This window comes from Dermacentor variabilis, chromosome 2 (genome assembly GCF_050947875.1).
Source record: "Dermacentor variabilis isolate Ectoservices chromosome 2, ASM5094787v1, whole genome shotgun sequence".
Classification (NCBI taxonomy): domain Eukaryota; kingdom Metazoa; phylum Arthropoda; class Arachnida; order Ixodida; family Ixodidae; genus Dermacentor; species Dermacentor variabilis.
The window spans coordinates 25068097-25087776 of NC_134569.1; the positions used below are offsets into that span (position 1 = coordinate 25068097).

General features: G+C 48.0%; 1 protein-coding gene across 3 annotated transcripts in view; it reads left to right on the forward strand.

The window, feature by feature from the left end:
* Positions 1 to 19680, forward strand: part of LOC142571526 (uncharacterized) — a 541018-nt gene that overhangs the window by 299660 nt on the left and 221678 nt on the right. For 2 of the 3 annotated variants that reach the window (XR_012825896.1, XR_012825897.1), the window contains one exon: positions 6729 to 6792. The exons of the other annotated variant lie outside the window; for it this stretch is intronic. The gene's annotated coding sequence lies outside the window, so the exon portion shown is untranslated. The remainder of the gene's footprint in view (positions 1 to 6728; positions 6793 to 19680) is intronic. 3 annotated transcript variants of the gene reach the window in all.

Consider the following 19680-nt stretch of genomic DNA (forward strand, 5'->3'; position numbering starts at 1 on the left):
TTTTCCAATCAAGTCAAAGGTGCAGCGGCACCCCGGGTTACCTTTCTGGCACTTAAAATGGCTGTGATGTTTATCTGTTCTAAATTGTTACCATGTAACTCAATTATTTTTGCGAGACCTGTGTAACTCGTAATGCCTATTTCATGCACGCATATATGTTGTCAGTATTGTCCAGAAAGACGCTATTTTTGCGCCTTGTCAGCGTCATTTATGGAATGATCAACCGGTTCATGTGTAATAATTTAATTACTCATTTTTTGAGCGAGCGTGTCGTAATCAATGCGTGCATGCCCTGGGTTATCACAAATTTGCACTTTTGTCGCTAATACGAGTATAGAATATACAATCTCACGTTGACGTTGACTGTTTCTGTTGGCAGAGACAGAAAGCCTTGGCACTGCACATTAGTCCCTCAACTTTTCTACCTCCATAACGGCTCCGTGTTGCGTGAGGCCTCTGAGACACTTGGGAAGTTAATTTTCTTGCCGCTTTTTCTTTCGCACCACTCACTAAGTATCCATCAAGCAGCACATGTTTTGGTTTCACATTCTCTACTCCCGCCCCCATCTCCCACTAAGTTTTCTTTCTTTAGTTTTGTCCAAGTCGCAGGTCATTTAGTTGCCGAGCTACACAGCCGCAGGAGCACCAATCGATTGATAGAATACTGTCAAACGGGAAAAGAAGAATGACCAAGCGCGGTCGCTAGTGTGAGATATAAATAAAAAGCGAGGGACACGTAGGGGGAGGGTGAGTAGAGTAAGAGGAAGTTCCGATCTACAACATGGGGTGTTTTGTGGAGAGAGTTGGACCGAGCTCGTTAGGCTGAAGTGAGAGAGCGCGTCGCTTCGCTTCTGTACGACCGCCACCTCACCTTGCTAACCTCCTTTCCCCCGCCACCCTTTCTTGTTTCCCTATCCTTCTTTTTTTTTTTTTTTCATCTCCCGCGTATCGCGCTAACTATTTTCGGAGAGAGGCAATTCCCCGGTGCTTGACGCAATACCTCGTTGTCCAATCATCGATAATATTCTCAAATGCTGTCGCGAGCGTATAAAATAGTTGTGCAGTACTTTTGTTGAGGCGTACACATATTCGTTCTGTATTTCTGATGATTAGGAACATCCAACTACGCCTATCCGGAAATATTATTTAACATGTTTAGAGAACGTGTCCTGAAATGCCACTTTCTGTGGCATTTGATTGACCCGCTACTATGGCTCATTGGGCATGACCTTCTCTTGCTCAGTGCCAGGTCGCTCGTTTGATTCCTTTCTGTTGCCGCTACATACTGACGGACGAAATGAAAAATGTTACTCAGCTTTGAGTGGAAGAGGACGAGAGGAGTGGTGAGGACAGGGAGGTTAGCCATCGTGTAGAATGCCTGGATGCCCTGCACTAAGTGAACTGAATATGGTAGGAAGACCTTCATGTGCGTGAAGATGCCCAGGTGGTCTAAATTAGTTCGGGATCTCCACTATCTCCAGCCCCTGCGTTGTGTTGGGGCGTTGAAGTCCCATCAGAGACGAAGCTTTTTTTTCCATTCACTTCGGGAATGCGCGGTACATATTTTTCTGAAGATAGGGAGAAAAATAAGCGAATATATATGTGGAAATTCATGCGAATGTGTAGGGTGTCTTAGCTAACGTTAGCCAAGCTATTAAAAAAATCTTAAAAGGGCACTTACTTATGCTTACGTGGATGAATGCGAAAGCATTGCGGCCACATCCGTTGGCGCCACTGGCGGAGTCAGCAGTGTTCGTCACAAGGTGCGCACAACGCAAGGTCGTGGTTTCGACTCCCGCCAAACGTCGAGAGTTCGACTTCCACCAAAGGTCTTGTGTTGAAGTGCCTTAATTAATTAAAAGTCAACTAACTGTGCCTTAATTAACTTCGCGTTAACAAACGTCAAAGGTCGTGGGTTCGAGTGCCTTAACTATATTTTAATTAACTGTTTTTAAATAACTCTGCCTTACCACCAAGGGCCGTGGGTCCAACTCCCACCAAAGGTCAAAGGATCGACTCGGACAAAAGTTTTAGGGCTCGTAGCTTTTTGGACCATCGTAAGATTGCGCCGACGCCGACGACGTCGGATTTTCCGCCTAATGAGCCGTATAATGTTTTTGCATTAAAATTGGTTGATTCCTCTTTTATAGGAATCGGCCATAACACAAAATTGAAACTTGTCTTTATTGAAGTATAGCTGCCTCTTTGTTGTACGTTGAGGAATGCAAGACCGTAAATTAGCACCGTGTCTATTTCTATGTAGCCGGCACGCCAGCCTTTGACGTAGATGCACACACATTGACGCATATAGTGCCACATATCGCCCTTCGCGACGGCAAAGGTTGATGACCATCAGTAACTAGTTGTGGTAGCTGAAGTAATTGTTGTAACACTTGGACACAGAGGATGGTAAATTCCGCAAAATGATGGCATCGACACATGTCTTCGAGCGTGTCATGTAGGCATTAGGAGTTTATCACGAGGTGCAGGTTGAGTATATCGTCCAAGTATTCGATGAGCCAACATGCACTTGGCTTCGATATGTCGACGTTAAGGTAGCCTGCCACCATCATTGAAACAACCCTTTCGCTACAGCAAAATGGTACAACATAATTACCCAACATAAATAGGAGCTTTCACGTTGCATAGCTAGTTTAGCTTGTTCACTGTTGGAGCGATTCTATCGTCGCTTAAATAGCCCATGTGAGGAGGCGGGATACCCTCCCAAAACAAATGGTACACGCCGCAACACCCGCAACCGAGTTTCCTCTGCCGCCCTCGTAAGGTCCAGTTCGAAAGAAGAGCTCGAGCCACTCGAGTCACCCTAGACCGCCTGATTCTTTCTCTGCTCTCCGTCATTTTCTTGGTACACGGCGCATGTCCGAAGGTGGCCCTACACGCTCTATGTTTCACTGGAATCCTTGAATTGCTCAAGCTGCTGCCGTTGACTTGAACGTCGCAGGCGCAGTGCCTGTGACACGCAAGCGCCATTGCGCGCCACGTTGCTCGGTCGCCTCCCCATTGGCTCCTTCTAGAAGAAGAGCGCACGGGAATTTGTTTGATTCTTGACTTTTTTTTTTTCGCCGTATATTGTTGTAATGCTTTGCAGACACCATCGTCAATGTGTGACGAACGCACCTCAATTGGCTGTTTGCCGTACCAAACCTGATCAGGGGCCCTTTGGGAATCAGTACGTGGACCGTTACCTAATCGTTCACGGAACACTTCGTCTCGATTAGTTGGCGCAAACGTACGCTTTCCGCATGTTGTAGTTCTCTTCCCGTGTACCTAATGCTCCTCCTGTGTTCACATCACCACGCGTGAATCAAGCGGATGGCGCTACATCGCGCACCAAAGCTCCCTCGCTCTTTCGACGACACAATGCGACGTCCATAAAAGCCCATTGCGCTGTGCGTCCAGTGTAACTTTGTCCCGTCCTCCCATTAGTCTGCGCGCCTCATGGTATCATCATTTCCCCGCACCCAGCGAGTCGATGGCTCTAACTCGATCCCGTTCCTTCTTCGATCCTTCTGTCGGGCTCTGTGACGACCACGGGGTGCTGCTCTGAAGTTCGTCTTCGCTCCCCGTACACGTTTTCCTGCAATTCCATCCCGACCGGCGGCTTCCGCTTCCAACAACTTATTTCCCCCTGGCGCCGTGTCACTTCTCTTTCTCTCCGAAGGGTATGACCGCCCTATGTATTATTGTTATTATTCTTTTGTTTTGCTTTGGGCCCTGTTCCCTTCCGTCTCGTGTGGCGCACTTTCTCCCGTTTCCTCTCTCATCGGTGGCGGCGGCGTCTCACTTTGTCCCACTCCCGCCGATTTGGTAATATAGCCTGAATGGGTCGACGCGATGCTCCGCATCTTCGTGCGCCTCGATGCTCTGTGCCGCGCTGTTTCGATTACCCTTTCTACCCGCCTTCGGAAGGAGCTGTCTCGCTGCACGACCGCATGATACGGCCATCGTCGGAGAAACCGTGCGAGTCGTTAGCGCCTTTCGTGCTCGTAGCGACGCTGTAGCTGTAGCGACAACGATCGGTTACGTCGCGAGAGGGGCACCATCGAGAACAGGGCCACGCGCCTGGGTAAAAACAATATTGCAGTGGCCACCATAGCATAGCGACCCAATGGTCGCTACGTTTTGCGGATAGTATTGCGAACATCAAATTGCTCAAAATAACCGCCATCAGACCAGCATCTATTGTCTCTGAGGCCTGTAATACCGGCTCTAACGTATACAGACTACCTTCTCATTTCTTCTGCAGTTATTAATTCCACAAAGCGCAATGTATCATTTCTGGCATGGCCCTTGAGCTGTAGAAATATTTATGTAAGTGCTCTAAACTTCACACAAGGCTCATAATAGCGTCTTTGATGCGCTGGAGTTAGTTTTCAGTTGTGCATAGTTGAGTAAACCAATAAATGATTACCGTAATATAAGTTTTCCGCAATATTTACTTCCTTTAATTATTTATTTATTTTTTGCGGGGCTATAGTGTCCATGGCCAAAAGTAAACATGATTTGAATTTGATTTCCTATGATGTGGAATGAGTGTTTGGGTTTTGTGGCGTTAAACAATAGCGACGTGTGTGCTTTTAACGGGATTTGAAACAAGTGAAAGCAACACATACATTAAATATTATGTTCGGCAGCAAGGCACTGTTCAATTAGGCGTTTTTTTAGTAATCGGCTGTATTATCCTCATTTAATCTTTTTACGCTGTCTGTATATGTGGGTGCGTGCACGTGCGTCCGCAGATCAAAGATTTAGGTTTAGAAGGGTTACCTCTGGCCCTTCTATCCCAAAGAATCCCATGGTCATGCATGTGAAGGGACTTGAGTGCGCGAGGATTTGGAAGACATCGTCTGCCCCACAGAAAAGAATAAATTTCAGTATTGTTTAGTGTGTTTAGCACCATAGACAGCGCTGCACTTCGTGGTTTTTTGAGCTTTAATGTGGCGAGATGTGATATTGTTTTATGGTCGAGTACAGCTTCAAGGGCGCATTCTTTATATGAGTCAGTAGCCGTTTTGTGGCAGCGCGTATCGCTGTCATAATAACGTTTAAATGAGAAAATGATGCTCTTTTCTGGTGTTTCTTCTAATATTTTAGCTCAACTTTTTGGTTGTGCACATGTAGAGATATTACCAACATCTATCGGCTTGTTGGATTATACAATACCACGATAAGCAGATTGCCGCCTAAATGGTAATGTGGTCTTACAATAATCTAGGTACCTTGCGGTCTGGTGGCGGCTTCACCTTGTGCACTAGCACGACGTGGCAAAAGTAGTGTTACAGTGTGTCCTGATGTTTGTTGAACGTGTTGTAAAGAAGTGTGGATAATTGTACGTGCCGGCCCGGCAAGGATCACTCACAATGCTGTGAATTATTTCTTTCTCGTTTTGTTATTTTCTCTTTCTTTCGGCCAAAGGGGGGGGGGCGTAGATAATTCTAACAATAAGCGCTGTGTTGTGATTTTTCTTCTTCATGTCCGCGTTTGTTTTGCGCTGTTTCATAATGAAAGCTTAAGAGGAAGCTTTAGCTCGGGCCCAACTTCGACGCGGCCTATTCAAATACATGTAAAACGCAAAACCGTTTTTCTGAGATAACCCCTGGATCGATATTAATGAAATGTGTTGCATTTGAGAGGGAAAGTTAAATTTTAGTGACTGTTGGAAGTAGAATTTATATTTAGGGCCTGAATTTTCTTTAAAATATTCTTAAAAATTCGAAAGATTGAAAAAGAAATAGAAGCACAAAGTTTACAAATTAATAGCTCTGCATCAAGAACAGATATCGCGGTTCTGTAAACGTCATTCACTAGATCATTGAAAGCGGGGAAATTTGATGCGTCATTTTATATTTTGCGTGAATTCGTTAGGTTGTGTACAAGGCTTCTTAAAAAGCTGTGTTTCCACATTACTACTTTTCTTTGGATTCATGTGTAACATATCAATTTTGTCAGCTTTATATGTACTGTTAGATGTAATTCACATAATTGTTATACCATTTCTCATTGCTGAGTTGCGTAGATGTAAACTTGGTAGTGTTGTTTTCTATTTTTTTAATTTTTTCCACCTATTAAGAAAAAATTTGCGACCTAAGTAAAAAATTCGAAACCAACAGTCACTAAATTTCACGTTTTTCTTTTAAATGTAACAAACCTCGCCAAATTTGGTTGAGTGGTTGCCGAGAAAAACGAATGCTCCTTCTACATCTATGCAGATAGAAGCACCCGAGCTAAAGCTTCCTCTTAACTTTTAACATGAGTTGGGAATTTTTACTTTCGGCAAATTGCGCATTTTTGTTTCACCGCTGTTGCCTTCTGATTCGCTGTGTATGAGCCATCCTCTCTAGCCTTCAGAATAACGAACATGGAAAAACACGGAACCAGATAGAACACTAATGCGCCCCAAAAGACTTCGTCTTTCTTCAATGTCAAGTGCTGTTGACTCGCCTTTTTTTATTCTGTATTTCATTTTTTTCCCCTGAATGATCTATTTATATTTCTTCCTTATTTTGCACTGAAAAAAAGTATTTGTTTGCACTTACTTTTTGTAGATGTTTATATGTAATGTTTCTACTTCTTGAGCGGTGTGTATTCCTCCAATGCTGTAAAAAGATGTGCATTTTTGTGTCACCATGAGCTCTACGTAAGGTGCACAATTTTGATAAGCAAGAAATAGAAAAATGAAATTATCTTTCTCCTTTTTCTCTTTGCAGGTAAGTGTGGAGGGAACGTCCGCTTCCTGGAACCTTCCTGGATAAAACACTGGCTTGCCTAACGGTAGCGCCTCTTCGCATTTTCCACCCTAAATCGGTATTAATACAGGGCCGAAAAAGGCTTACTAGTTTGTACAAGTCGCCCTGATATGGTGATGCATTTATTTCCGGGTTCTTTGTATAACATTGAAACGTTTCAAAAGACGGCATCCTTTTTTGACAAAGTGTCAGACGCTTTATTTGCGAATGGATGGATGGATGGATGGATAAAACTTTATTGAATCTATTTGAATGTGGTTGGGCTCCTAGACGTCCGGGAGCCCCCTGGCCGACATCTCTAGGCAAGCGCGGTCCACCAGCCAGAGCTGGTCATCCGAGCAAGTGGCCCGAAGAGCGGCCTCCCACGAGGAAAAGGAAGGGTTGGGAATAGGCTCTACCGCCATGGGCGTGGGGCAGCTCCACAGACAGTGGAAAAGATCTGCCCGGGGCGCTCGGCAGGTGGTACATTGTGGATTATGGAGACCAGGGTGAAATAAATGTGCCAGATAGGGAGAAATAAATGCTTTGGTCTGGATCTGGCGCCAGATTGAACTCTGATGAGCGGTAAGGGAATGGTGAGGGGGAGGTAAATCTCGTCTGCCATCCCTGTAATACGTGGTAATCTGGTGGTAGGTGCAGATCCCCTCTCCTGGCTTTTCCATGGGGTTGGGTGAGTGGTCGTCCAGGGTCCGGAGGGAAAGACCTCGGACATGCGCATTAACGCGCTCGTTCCCGGGGACACGCTCATGCCCAGGTACCCACGTGATAGTCACCTGGTGGGGAAGCGAAGGAATGTTTTGCAAAATGTGTGTGACTGTCTTAGGTGCTACGCCTTGAAGGAAGTAACGGTATGCACTTTGGGAATCGGTGCAGATTTCTGTAATGGCAGAATCCCCAGCCGCATGCGCCACTGCTAGGGCTAATGCGACCCCCTCAGCCACATCGGTGCGCGCTGTTTTAATCGAGGCAGAGATGTTAATGCGTCCGTCCTCCGTCATGGCAGCGGCCGTGACCGTTCCTCTGAGCGGACCGACCGCGGCGTCGACATAAAGGACGTCTTCGCGATCTTGGTAACGTCGGGTGTAGTAATCAGCCCGCGCCTTACGTCGACCCGGATAGCGGTGCGAATTCATGTTTCGTGGCAACGGTTTGAGTTGCATGTTAGCTGTGAGTCTTACAGGAATGGGGAACCACGGCTCTTCCATCGGGATCGTGCCGCTTGGCTCACACCCCAGAGTTCGGAGTAGGTTTCGCCCAGTGGGTGTTCGGGTGAGGCGTAGAAGCTGATTACTCCTCTGTGCCTCTATGATTTCCTGGACGGTATTATAGAGACCAGTCTGTAGGAGGTGGGTAGTGCTAGCGCGCATCGGCAGCCTCAGTGCGGTCTTAACCGCCCGTCTGATTAGACGATTAGCCTGATCCATTTGTTTCTGAGTGAGGTGGTGATACGGGAGGTGGTAGGCAAGGCGGCTGACCACTAAAGCTTCAATCATTTGCATGGTGTCCTTTTCAGACAGGCCGTGATTGCGTGACGCAATCCGGCGAACCAGTCCTGAGATTTGTTTTATTTGTTTATCGAGGAGGTTCAGTGTAAAACCCGCATCTAGGTTAGATTGGATGTGCAGACCAAGGATCCTGATTCTATGTACCTTAGGCACTTGTTGACCGTGTATGAACAGATGTATGCCTGGGTCGCCTTTGTGGGGTTTAATAGTGAGCAATTCGGACTTTTCTGGCGAGCAGAAGAGCCCCATTATGCGAACATGCCGTTCGATAACGTTGATAGCTGTTTGTAGGACATCTTGGGCCTCCCCAATAGAGCCTTGTGACACCCATAGAGTCATATCGTCAGCATACAAAGCGTGGTGCAATTTAGTGATACCTGCGAGCTCTCTGGCGAGTGGGGCCATGGCTACGTTAAATAATAGTGGTGATAGGACTGCTCCCTGGGGTGTGCCCCTGTTTGGAAGGGCAAAGGCGGCCGATGTGAGTGGACCTAATCTAATCTCAGCGGTACGATTTTCCAAAAAAGCTTTGACATAGTGCCAGATCCTACGGCCGCAACCTGTGGTGGCAAGGGTCCTGAGGATATGGTCGTGTCCTACATTGTCAAAGGCCTTTTGTATGTCTAATGCTAGGATGGCTCTGGTGCGGGCTGTCCGTCGTTTGGGATTTAATAAGGTCTCTTTAATATGCAAGAGGACATCCTGCGCCGATAGGTTGGGGCGGAAGCCAAACTGAGTGTGGGGGAAGAAATGCTTAGCTTCTAAGTGCGGTTGTAGTCGCCGGACAATCACATGCTCAAAAAGTTTGCCTACACAACTCGTGAGAGAGATAGGTCGTAAATTCTGAAGCAGTAACGATTTATTCTGTTTCGGAATAAGATTAATCTGGGCGTGTTTCCAATCGCCAGGCAGTGTGCCCTTTCGCCAGTGTTCGTTAAAGAGATCCGTGAGCTCCTGCAAAGATATGTCATCTAAATTTCGGAGGACTTTGTACGTTATCCGGTCGGGCCCTGGTGCAGTGTCCCTGGTAATATAGCCAAGGGCCTGTTTCACCTCCGGCAGTGTGACATCTGAATCCAGGTTTTCGTCTGGATCAGGGGGTGTTAAAGGGGCTGCGTTCGGATGTGTAGGTATGGGCTGTGGAATATACAGATTTTTGATGTGTGCCATAATATCAGTGCCCTTTTGCTCCTCTAAGTAAATCAGCTTTTGAGTAGTAGTGTCCGCATGGGTTTTGGTGGAAGTGGGATCGAGAAGAGCCCTCAGGAGGTTCCAAGTGCGTTTTGTGCCCAGCGTTCCTTTCAGTGTGCCGCAAAAGTTGGCCCAGTTTGTTTGAGCAAGCTGGGTGGCATATTGTGCAGCCTCCTCCGTGACTGCAGCGATACGAAGGCGAAGTTTGCGGTTTAATCTCTGGCGCTTCCATCGTTTGGAGAGGCTTCGACGAGCCTCCCACAGATGGAGGAGGTGGGGGTCTACTTGGGGGGCATTCTTGGTGTTCTTAATCTTTCTTCCAGCTCTGTCGAGGGCATGTTGTATCTTTTGAGTCCAAGACTCTAAGGTCTGCGGTGTGGTATCCTCCACGGCGATGTACGAGCGGAGTTTATCCCAGTCAACGAGGGTCTGAATTTTGGGCCGAAAAATTTTGGAATTTTGCGTTAGGATTGTTTGTATCACGTGGTGATCGCTGCCTAATGTGTCCGGCAGGACCTCGTGTGCTTTCACCATCACATGTGTGCTTGTCATCGTGAGGTCTGGCGTGGTGTCTCTTGCCGTACTGGTGCCCACTCTTGTTGGTATAGTGGGATCTGTGATTAAAGTAAGTGTGTGGTGCATCATAGTGTTATGTATAAGGTTGCCCTTCGGCGTGTTATTTATATAATCCCATGCTGTATGGCGGGCGTTAAAGTCGCCCACTATGACTCGATGTGTATAGCGTGTTTGAGCAAAAATTTCCGGTATCCTTGTGCCCTTATCTTTAGGGGGACTGTATATGTTGACAACCAACAGTCCTTTTCCCGATGTGGGGTTGGACGGGATAATCTCCAGAGCGGTGTACTCGGTTCCTCCTTCTGAAGGACCCCCGGTAGGGGTTCGGTCTATGAAGGGGAGGGTTTTATTAATAAGAATAGCGGTACGCGATGTTACGGATGCCACGTGATATCCCTGCAAGGATAGAGACGCGGACCCCGTTTCCTGCAGGGCCAGTATATCTGGCGGCTTCGGAAAAAGTTGAATGTATGCGGCCAATTGGGCGAGTTTCTTTTTGATGCTTCTACAATTCCATTGCCATATGATTAGGTCAGATAAAGTTTGGTTTCCGGGTGGAGGAGTTAAGCCCACTCTGCCCGAATTCTGTCGCTTATTGGAGTTGGCCATGTTGAGTCGTTACGGGAGTCGAAACCCCCAACTGTGGGCTGGTCATCTCCTCCGTGGGCTGAGGGGAGTGAGCGGCGGCGGCAGGTTTGGGCTGTTTATGCTTACGGGTGGGTGATGATTGGGCATGCAAATCGAAGAGGTGATTAATTGCAGATTCTATTTTGTCGATGCGTTGATTAAACGCGGTCTGCACTCTTTGTAGGGCCTGCTCTTGTTCTTTAACCATTTGTGTTTTGACAGCCTCGAGGCTGTCGCTTACAAATTTCAGAACTAGTTGCGTGAGGCCTTGTGTGAATTCTGGAGTTTGGAAATATTGTGCACAGGTCTGTTGTGAGAGGACTGGGGCATGGGGCGGCGCTGGATGGGGAGGTATTGGGGAGGCCTGCTCAACGGGTGACTTACCAGTGTCGGCCAGGGGGTCCTGCCGTTGCTGCAGCTGTGAGTCTGGATCCAGGCGCCCCCCGGTTGCCAAACCAGATGAAATCTTCAGACCCCCTCTTGCCGCCGAGCCAGGCGCATGGGTGGACAATCGTTGCGGGAGTGCCGGCCACGTGGCGTCGCTTCTCGTGCCGCGCTGCACAGGAGGGCGTGGCGGGTGGTTCGTGAGTGGTGTCGCAGGTGTCCGTATGGCAGGAGGTACTCGGGGTTGAACATGTGCTTGTTTGGTTTTCTTTTCGTGGTATGATATTTCCGGTTCCTTCGGTCGGGCTGTGCTGTGAGGTGCTTGGCTGCAGGCATTCTTAGGAATGTCGTCAGGTTGTTGGTTTGTCGTTGATATCTCGGTACTCCGCCTCGGTGGAGTCGTATCGGGTCCCTTTGGGTGCTGGCGCCGCTCTTTCACCGATCGGGGCCCGAGTCTCCTCTGACGAGCCGGGCAACTCAGGTCGATGGTGGGATGGTCATCGGATCCGCAAGTAAGACAGCGTGGAAGGCAACCTTCGTGGTGTTCATCTGGGTTAAGCAAGCCACAGTTCCCGCACCGCCGTTCTTGTGGGTATGGGCAGATGTCGTGCCGATGTCCGGTTCGGAGGCAGCTGTGGCACACTTGGGTGACTGGGCGGAAAGGTCTGCATCGAAATTCTACGCCTTGAAAGTACACGTAGCTGGGAACTCGCCTGCCCTCGAAGGTGTAGAGGCATGCTCCGTTCGTTCCGAAGGGTCTGGCTTGGATTATGTTGATATCATGGGGGTAGGTGACCGTATCGTTCATGAGGGCTTCCTCGGTAGGTATAGGTAGGACGCCTGTGATTATCCCCTTGCAGGAGTTGTCCGGGGAAGCCACGTACGCGGAGACTTGATACGATTTGTTTGCGAGCAGGAGCGTCTGAATGTGGCAAAGCTGTTCCGCCAGGTCAGGATCCGGGGTGCTGACTAGTGCGATGTTCTGTTCCTTGCGTACTCGTATGCGCGCCGTCGGAGGCAGCGGGGCTCGGAGTGCGGTTTGTATCGCGTCTCGCAGAGGTAAGACCGCTTCTTGTTGTAGTGATATACCTCCTCTTATTCGGAGAACCACCTTGTGGTCCCCTGCGGGGAGGCGCGGCAGTCGAGGCCAGCCGGGTCCGTGTCGACGTTCGCGTGAGTCAAATGGGGCGGGTGGAGTCTTGAAGGACACCTCGGCGACAACCCTCCGTCGGCGAGCGTCGACCACCCGGTACCATGGAGTGTGAGGCACGGGTGGCTGAGGATGTGTATCATTGGGCATGTCGGCTGCTCCGCTCCGGCCGGGGCGGTAATCGCAGAAGTCGATGTCGCGCTCGGGCTCCAAGTCGTCTGCATCCATGCAGTCCAGTTGGCCTGCCGGGTCGGAATTGCTGGTGGACATCTCCGCGGCTCGGGCCCCTACCCTGGGAGCCGCGTTGCAGGGTGCGTCGGATGCCGAAGCGGCGTCCGCGTCCGCCGTGCCGCTGTCGCGGTGGCGCGTTTAGGCTTAACGCGGTGACCGCCGCTTAGGGATTTCAAACGGCCGTCTCGGGCTAAGAAAAGAGTCGAGCCCGGAAATACTGGTGTCAAGTAAAAGCTGGTGACTTGCCAGTGACGATGGTTGTACGATTTCGTGCTGATGGTGAAAGATTCCAGGTGGTTGAGGGTGGATTAGCAGAGCCCGCTGCGACGCGATGTGCATCCTCCGTTGCCCCCTCGAATTCTTTCCTCTCCACTGCCTTTGCGAATCTATCGCTCAAATTGTATCGCTAAAGTCGCTAAAAGTTGGTGCTCAGTCCCGTTGTTATCTCTTGTGTGCTGAATGTGGTTCTTGGCGCATTAAAATGGGTATAACGAATCAATACCAACTTGCCCTGCAAGAAGTCTTCGTGAAAGTCTATGTTCATTTCCGGTTCGCTTTTTTAGCCTTTACAAGTATTCCTCGTCCCGACAACGTAACTGTACTGTATTCGCTCTCAAATAATGGAACAAAACTCTATAACCGCCCTGATTGGTTTATTGTGTGCCATTTTGGTTACTCTAAAAGCTTGGCGGCTTTAAATTTGTATTATTCAACGTATATGTTATCGCTTGCCGCTGGGAGTGCACAGCACATAGCCGGTCCTTTATTTTGTCTGCATAGTACATAACACATTTTCTAGGTGGTGAGTGTTCAGAATTTGCAGGCAAGAGTGCACAGGAATTGCAGGAGTGGCGAGTCGCCTTCTTTGGTGAATCCAGTGTTGTGTGGTACGTTGCTGAAGGCATGAGCATTGTTCTGCGCATAACGTCGTCAATATTTGTTTACAAAATAGTAATAATACTGATAGTAAAATAATCATAAATAAGTAAATGTGACTTGAATACCTGATCGAGGAATGAGAAAGTTGCCACCAACCTAAATTGAGCATACCGCGTTATTAAAGCTTCGCTTCAAAAATATTCCAACATGTGCTTTGGATCGTCAATTTCATTTTTTTTCCACTGCAAAGGCTTGTTCAAAAGAACAGAGTGCAATTGTGCTAACGTGGAAGGTACCTTGCACTCGTTAACCGATTTCCAGCTTAGAATTTTGGAACCCAAGTGCCTGCAGATCTGCTGTTGAACACTTCAAATAAATTTTAAAAAAGCGCCATCGTGTTACCCTCAGCCAACCCAGAGAGCACATGATTCATTCTGACAGGTTTTAACAGCGTCACATTTAGAAGGCTTTTACGAACGAAATTTGACTTTGGCTAAAACTGAAGCAATCTTGGCAAAGCTGGTAATTGTTTACTTTTTTGTTAGCAGCCTGTAAACAGCACCTAAGCAGACGATGCGTGCACCTGGTGGTGGTCGCCATGACTTAAACACCAGCACGCCCCCTCCGAGATATTCCAGCGGGCCGTGGGTGCCGCCTTTTCTCAGATATTTGCTTCTTCAGTTTCTGCATCAAAAACGGCGTCCTTTCCGAGCTTCTCGTGTAGGTTCCACTCGAATCTTAAACGTCATATATTGCGCGAAAATTACGCTATATCTACATTATTTTAAACTGGGCTTTTTACGCTGTATCAGATTTTGTTGCATTTGGCCTTATAGGCCGCATTTTCTCACAGTGCTACGACGTTGTTTTCGATTCTTCAGGCTTTGTCTCAATATTCGCATGCTTACGTACGTGACACTTCCGCCAGAAATCGCTTTAGTATGTAAAGCTGTCTTGATCGATCGCTTCTGGTTTTTATAAGTATTGTCTCGTGGTGCTCCCTGTGAAGAAACTGAGGACAGGGACGAAGACGACGACGCAGACTGATTCGCGTGGACTTTGTCCACTACGTTGTAGGCCGCTCAGCCATTGTATTTATACTTATATATTTATCTACTTATATTATGTTCCGGTATTCAACAGTAATAATTCATGATGTTTATTTTGTTTTACTTTTTAGTATTCGTTTCGTGGAAGTTATCATAATCATATTGAAGGTATTTTCTTGCAGCTGTATAGTGACGGAACGGCGTGTGTGTGTGTGCTAGTGACGCATTTCGCTCCGACCGTTATTTTTTGTTGGTTTGAGTGTTCCCTGTGATGTTCTCGCAGCATCGTTATCTTGAGCACGCTGAAGTGTATGCGCACGTCGCGGATGGTGAAATGAAGGGCGCTAATTCTTCCTTTGATCCGCTTACGCTGCTCTCACGAAAGCCGCTGTGGCGGCGTTGCGTATCAGAGGCCACCGTTCTCCTCTTCGGCCGCCAACGTGGATCGCCGGCGATTAAGGAATTGGGGGGCACAGTTAACCATTGCACACCGTTGGGAGTCTCTCGCCGGAGATAAGCTCTGTGCACGGTAACATTTTCGTACGGGCTTGTTTGTACGGGAGGGCTTCGTTCAGCTTTGTCGTCGCAAAAGACGAACTGCAAATAAGGCAGGCAAGGCCCTGATAACGCGTGCAGAGCTGGTTATCACCTGTGATTGTTTCTTTTTTGTCTCTACCTTGGCTTTTGCTTGTCCGCATGCACGCACGCACGCACGCACCTTTATTTTGTGTTAAAATACGCAATGGCGAGTTATAAAACCTCCACTGCAGACGCAGCAGCAGTCTGCGGCGATTGCTTGCAAAAAAATGGAGCGCCGTGCCGACATTTTTATGCGCCTCGTCGTGCCTGCCCCTGCTTTTGCTGTAGCTTTCGATTCGGAAACGTTGATTGCAGTTCCTTTGTAGAAAAAAGAAAGAGGTAACTGCTTCGTGCCGGGAAACACGCGCGCGCTTTAATCAAGGCCCCAACGTTTCGGTAGTCTTACCGCCGGACATTTTATGCTCTTCTGTCAATTCGACTCTTTACTCTTAGCTCTCATTCGGCTCTCTTTTACTTACCTCTTATTCTTCCCCCCTGCTTGATAGCCCACTCGCAGGACACGTCGTTCTTCTCAGCGGTAGACTCTAGTGCCAGCTGAATTTTTTACCTCGTTTCCTTTCAACGTTCGGCTTCTTCCGTGTGCATGGGTGCTATAACTGTGCCCGGCTCCCGATCCTGTCTTTGTCTCTCGCTTTGATTTTCCCTCCTGTTCGTCGCCCGAGAATCGTCGTCTCTGCTTCCTGCGCCGATACTGGGCTGTGGGCGTTCGTTTGCTTGCTTGTGTGCAGGGGTCAGGAGCTTCTGATTTGCTCTTTCGACGTGAATTTAATTTGCATACTGGGATGCTGGCGAGCCTCGAAGCTTTTGATGTTCTGGACTCTCCTCGTTTCCTTTCTCTGGTGCTCGGCTTACTTTTCCTCACGACTGCCTCTTCTTCTTTTACCTTTTTTTACCTTCTTTTTTTTCTTGTTTAGTTCTGCTAAAATTTCGTATGTTAGCGCGCTTCAAACTCGCGTCTCTGCTCTAGGTCCGCAACATTACTTTTAGATGTTTCTCTATAGTGAAATCTTATTCTACGCTTCTGTGTTCGGCGTACTTTCCTTTTTCACTGCTGCGTACGTTCGCACCAGCGGCTATGGTGATGTGTCCATTGGCTGGCACGTTCGCTTCTCGGGTCACTTTTGCACGAAGCGTTTTACGCTCTTAAAACTTTTGTGAATAGCATCAGAATGTACCAGCCCTTTTATGTGCTCTCCTGGTTCCCCGCTGGGTTGTGTTTGTAGAGGTAATGAATTAAATGTTACGAAACGAAAAAAAAGAAAGAATACTAGCGTAGATGTGTCGCAGTTGCACACGAAAGGAAAATCATTGAAAGCGACGGTATTGTATTAGACTGCTACATGAAGCAAGGTATGTTCTTTTACGGGTATTACAAATTGCAATGAGCATTCGATCAAACAGTGCATGGTTTCCGCAACCAAAGTCACACACGAACACAGTTCACTTGATGACCGCGATCGCAACGCCCGCGTGACAAGAAGCTGTGGAAACGGGGAGCACGCGTCCCAAAGTGAACGTTCCGTTCATCATTTCAAATGTGCCCCGCTTCCAAAACTCGGCATATAACGTCACCTCCAACAATGGACGCGTAACTGAACACAAGGGTCCATGAAGCCACCAGCACTGCGAGCATTCTCTGCTCCTGCTCCCATGCTATTATCTCTTCGTCTTCGCGCCCTCATCAAGTCACATGACTTCGTGCGACGGGTTACTTACATTCTTGGCCGCACTCGCACATCGCAGAGCGGGCTCGCGAGTCTGGCGCCGCGCATGCGCCGTCGCGCCCGGTACGGCATGGCGGTGCCGACGGCGCGAACACGCCTGAGTGTCCGTATAATTTCTATCGCAATAAAAAAAAAAGAGGAAAGGAAGGAAACAAGAAATTCCATTGTTCAGGGGATTGGAACTTATGAGAATAAGTCTCGCATCGCACCACGAAGTATAACAGACGTACACGAATCAGTTCTGACAGGCAGTACGTACACTTAGGTCACGTGCATTTATTTTTTCGCCATTAACATTATGCAGATAATATTTTTCACGTCACGGCATTTCCTGCGGCGAATCTATTAGTATTCGCTGGTTTCCCATGTTAACGTAGCTATAATCGTTAGCGCTGTTTCAATCTTGCATGGTGCACTTTCGTGAACCCGTACACATTAACGTTGGTGCTGTTTACTGGACCTCACAACACGCTTAGTGAGGTTTTCCATATAAGGGCATAGCTTTGTTTTTTACATTTTATCCTGTTCAGAATCTTTACATGCTTTAGGAGTCAACTGAGGTGGCTTCATCTTGGGATGGCGCATTAAAATGAACCCGCGCGGCCGATGACGCCCAAGTGCCTTTTGTACCAATGCTTTCAGTACTGCATTCCTCACGCTTTTCTTAAATTTTTGTTTAGGCTGCTCGAGCCAGCTGAACTGCAGAGACCAGTCGGGCATCACGAATATCCTTAAGCCGCGCGTAATGCAGCGCTACTCGGCTAACGCAGGTCGTTTTACAGAAACGCCCCGGCGAGCTGTTTTGTTATTCAGATGAGCTGACACTCCTAATAAAAACAGTTTGTAGTGCAATTTCTAAATTGCCTGTTGTATTCTCGACTCGTGGTCCTATCTCACCTCCACTATTTTTCTTACTGTTTTTTTTTTCATTTTTAGCTTCTGTTCCTGTCCGTCCTTTCTCCACTTTTATTTCCTTAAAGACCCCTCAATGGGGGTGTTACATAAGGGGTGGGGTTTACAAATGTTCATTTTAATTAGTGGCCACATGAGTTCAATGAAGAATATTAGTATTAAGCTCATCAGCGAACGTCCTTGAACAGGTGATTTCGGATATCTGACGGGGCAGGCCGTTCCAGTCGGTTGATCGGCAAAAGAAGGATGCAAAGAAGGTTGTAGTTCGGCTGCGTGGACGGGTTACTTGCAATATTTTCGGTGACGACATTTATTTATTTATTTATTTATTTGTTTGTTTGTTTGTTTGTTTGTGTTTTGCTCTAGTGCTGGCTGCGCCAGTACTTTTACGCTCGCAGTTAATAAACAGTGCAAAACCCAACGCTCGGGCTCGTTACAGTTTCTACGCGCGTGGGGGGGGTGTGCTACGACAGATGTAAAAGACATCTGTTACGTAACCTTTACTTTTTTCTCTGCCGCGCGACGTTGCTGCGTGCGATTTCTGCACTAACGATGCGTAGATGCGGCGCATCTGTAAAGAAAAAAAGAAACTGCTTTTTGAGAAGATGTGTTACCTTTACTTTGCGGAATTTGTACTCTTCATGTGTGAGCGCAGCCTGGAAAGTAGACTTCTGGCTTCTTTTTCGTTTTGTTCTGTGGAATGTCGCGCAAGATGCACCATGGCGAAGACGATAAAATAGGCTTTTACGCTTTCTGCTTAGTTCTCCTACTTCGACAATTTAAGACAACCTTGTGCGTTCCGAGAGTGCGATGAGGATTTTGGGTGTGATTTGAATATAAAAAGAAAGTCCTCGTTGTTGTTGCTATGCTTGCACAGATGTAACTGTCACAAAGAGAGAATAAGAAAACGGCTGTCTGGTGACTTCCACCAAGAAAGATGGGACGCTGCTAGATACGGGACCGTTTCCTGAGCCTGCTTCGAGTTCACAAGACCACATCGAATCGCGTCAAGAAGCGCAGAAGCACATCTACCCCGTTCCCGAGGCGCGGCACGTGCAAACGAGTTGGCGTCCCCCACCTCGTGCGCCGCAGGTGGAGCTATTCACTGCTTGACTCTTCCCGAAGGTGTAGCGAGAGCCTGGCACTGTTCCAGGTAACGTGGGTCCCGAGGCAAGACGGCTGTAATGCACCGGGAAGCCCTGGCAGCAATCCCCCCATCCGCCTTTGTGAAGGCAGTTGCAGACCGGGAAGGCAATAGCGCAGAGAGAAGTAAGCCCTTGGACAATTGGGGCCCAAGGAGCGACCCTGTGCGCCGGGTGTGACACAATCGCACGGGCGCCTACCATTGGCCGAAAATGACGACACCTGAGTGGGCTCGCCGATTGTCCAAAAAATGGCGTCACCTGAGTGGGCTCGCCGATTGGCCGAACGTGACGTGACTTCGAGACACCGAAGGGCTTAAAAGCCAGAGACCGGGAGCAGCAAGAGAGCATTCCTTCATTCATCTCTTTCGAGCTTCTTGCCACGGGCCGCAGCGTCCGAGTTGGTGCTGGCCCGTAATGACTTGATGATTGTTAATTCTTTGTACTCTCGCTGTAAATAATGTAAATAAACCTCCAGTTTTCATCTCTAAGTCCTCCTCAACCTCGGCCAACTCCCGCACCCAACAGCAAGGTCCAAAAATCTGGGGGACAGCAATTGGGATTGTCCTCCAGATCCAACAACGCCTACTTGCTCTAGAAGGAAACATGTCCATTGCAAGGCATAGTTCGTCTGCAAGAGAAAATAAAATTAACGCGGGATCGTAAAGATAAACAGGTTGCACGTGCCCGCACTGAAGAACAGCACAAGAACGAGGCACACATCTACATTACGTACAACTGTTCGCCACTCACCGTCCCTCGGCGAGCTCAAAATTTTTCACGAAATGCAGCATTACCAGTGGTCGCAATATTTAGACTGGTATCCTGACTATTAAGGTAGCGCTGTAAAAAAGATAGAGCGGAGGTTGTTATGAGCTTCATCGTGCATTGTAGAAAGGATGTGAGCCAGTGCGCACTACATGGGAAGCCTAGTAAGTATGTG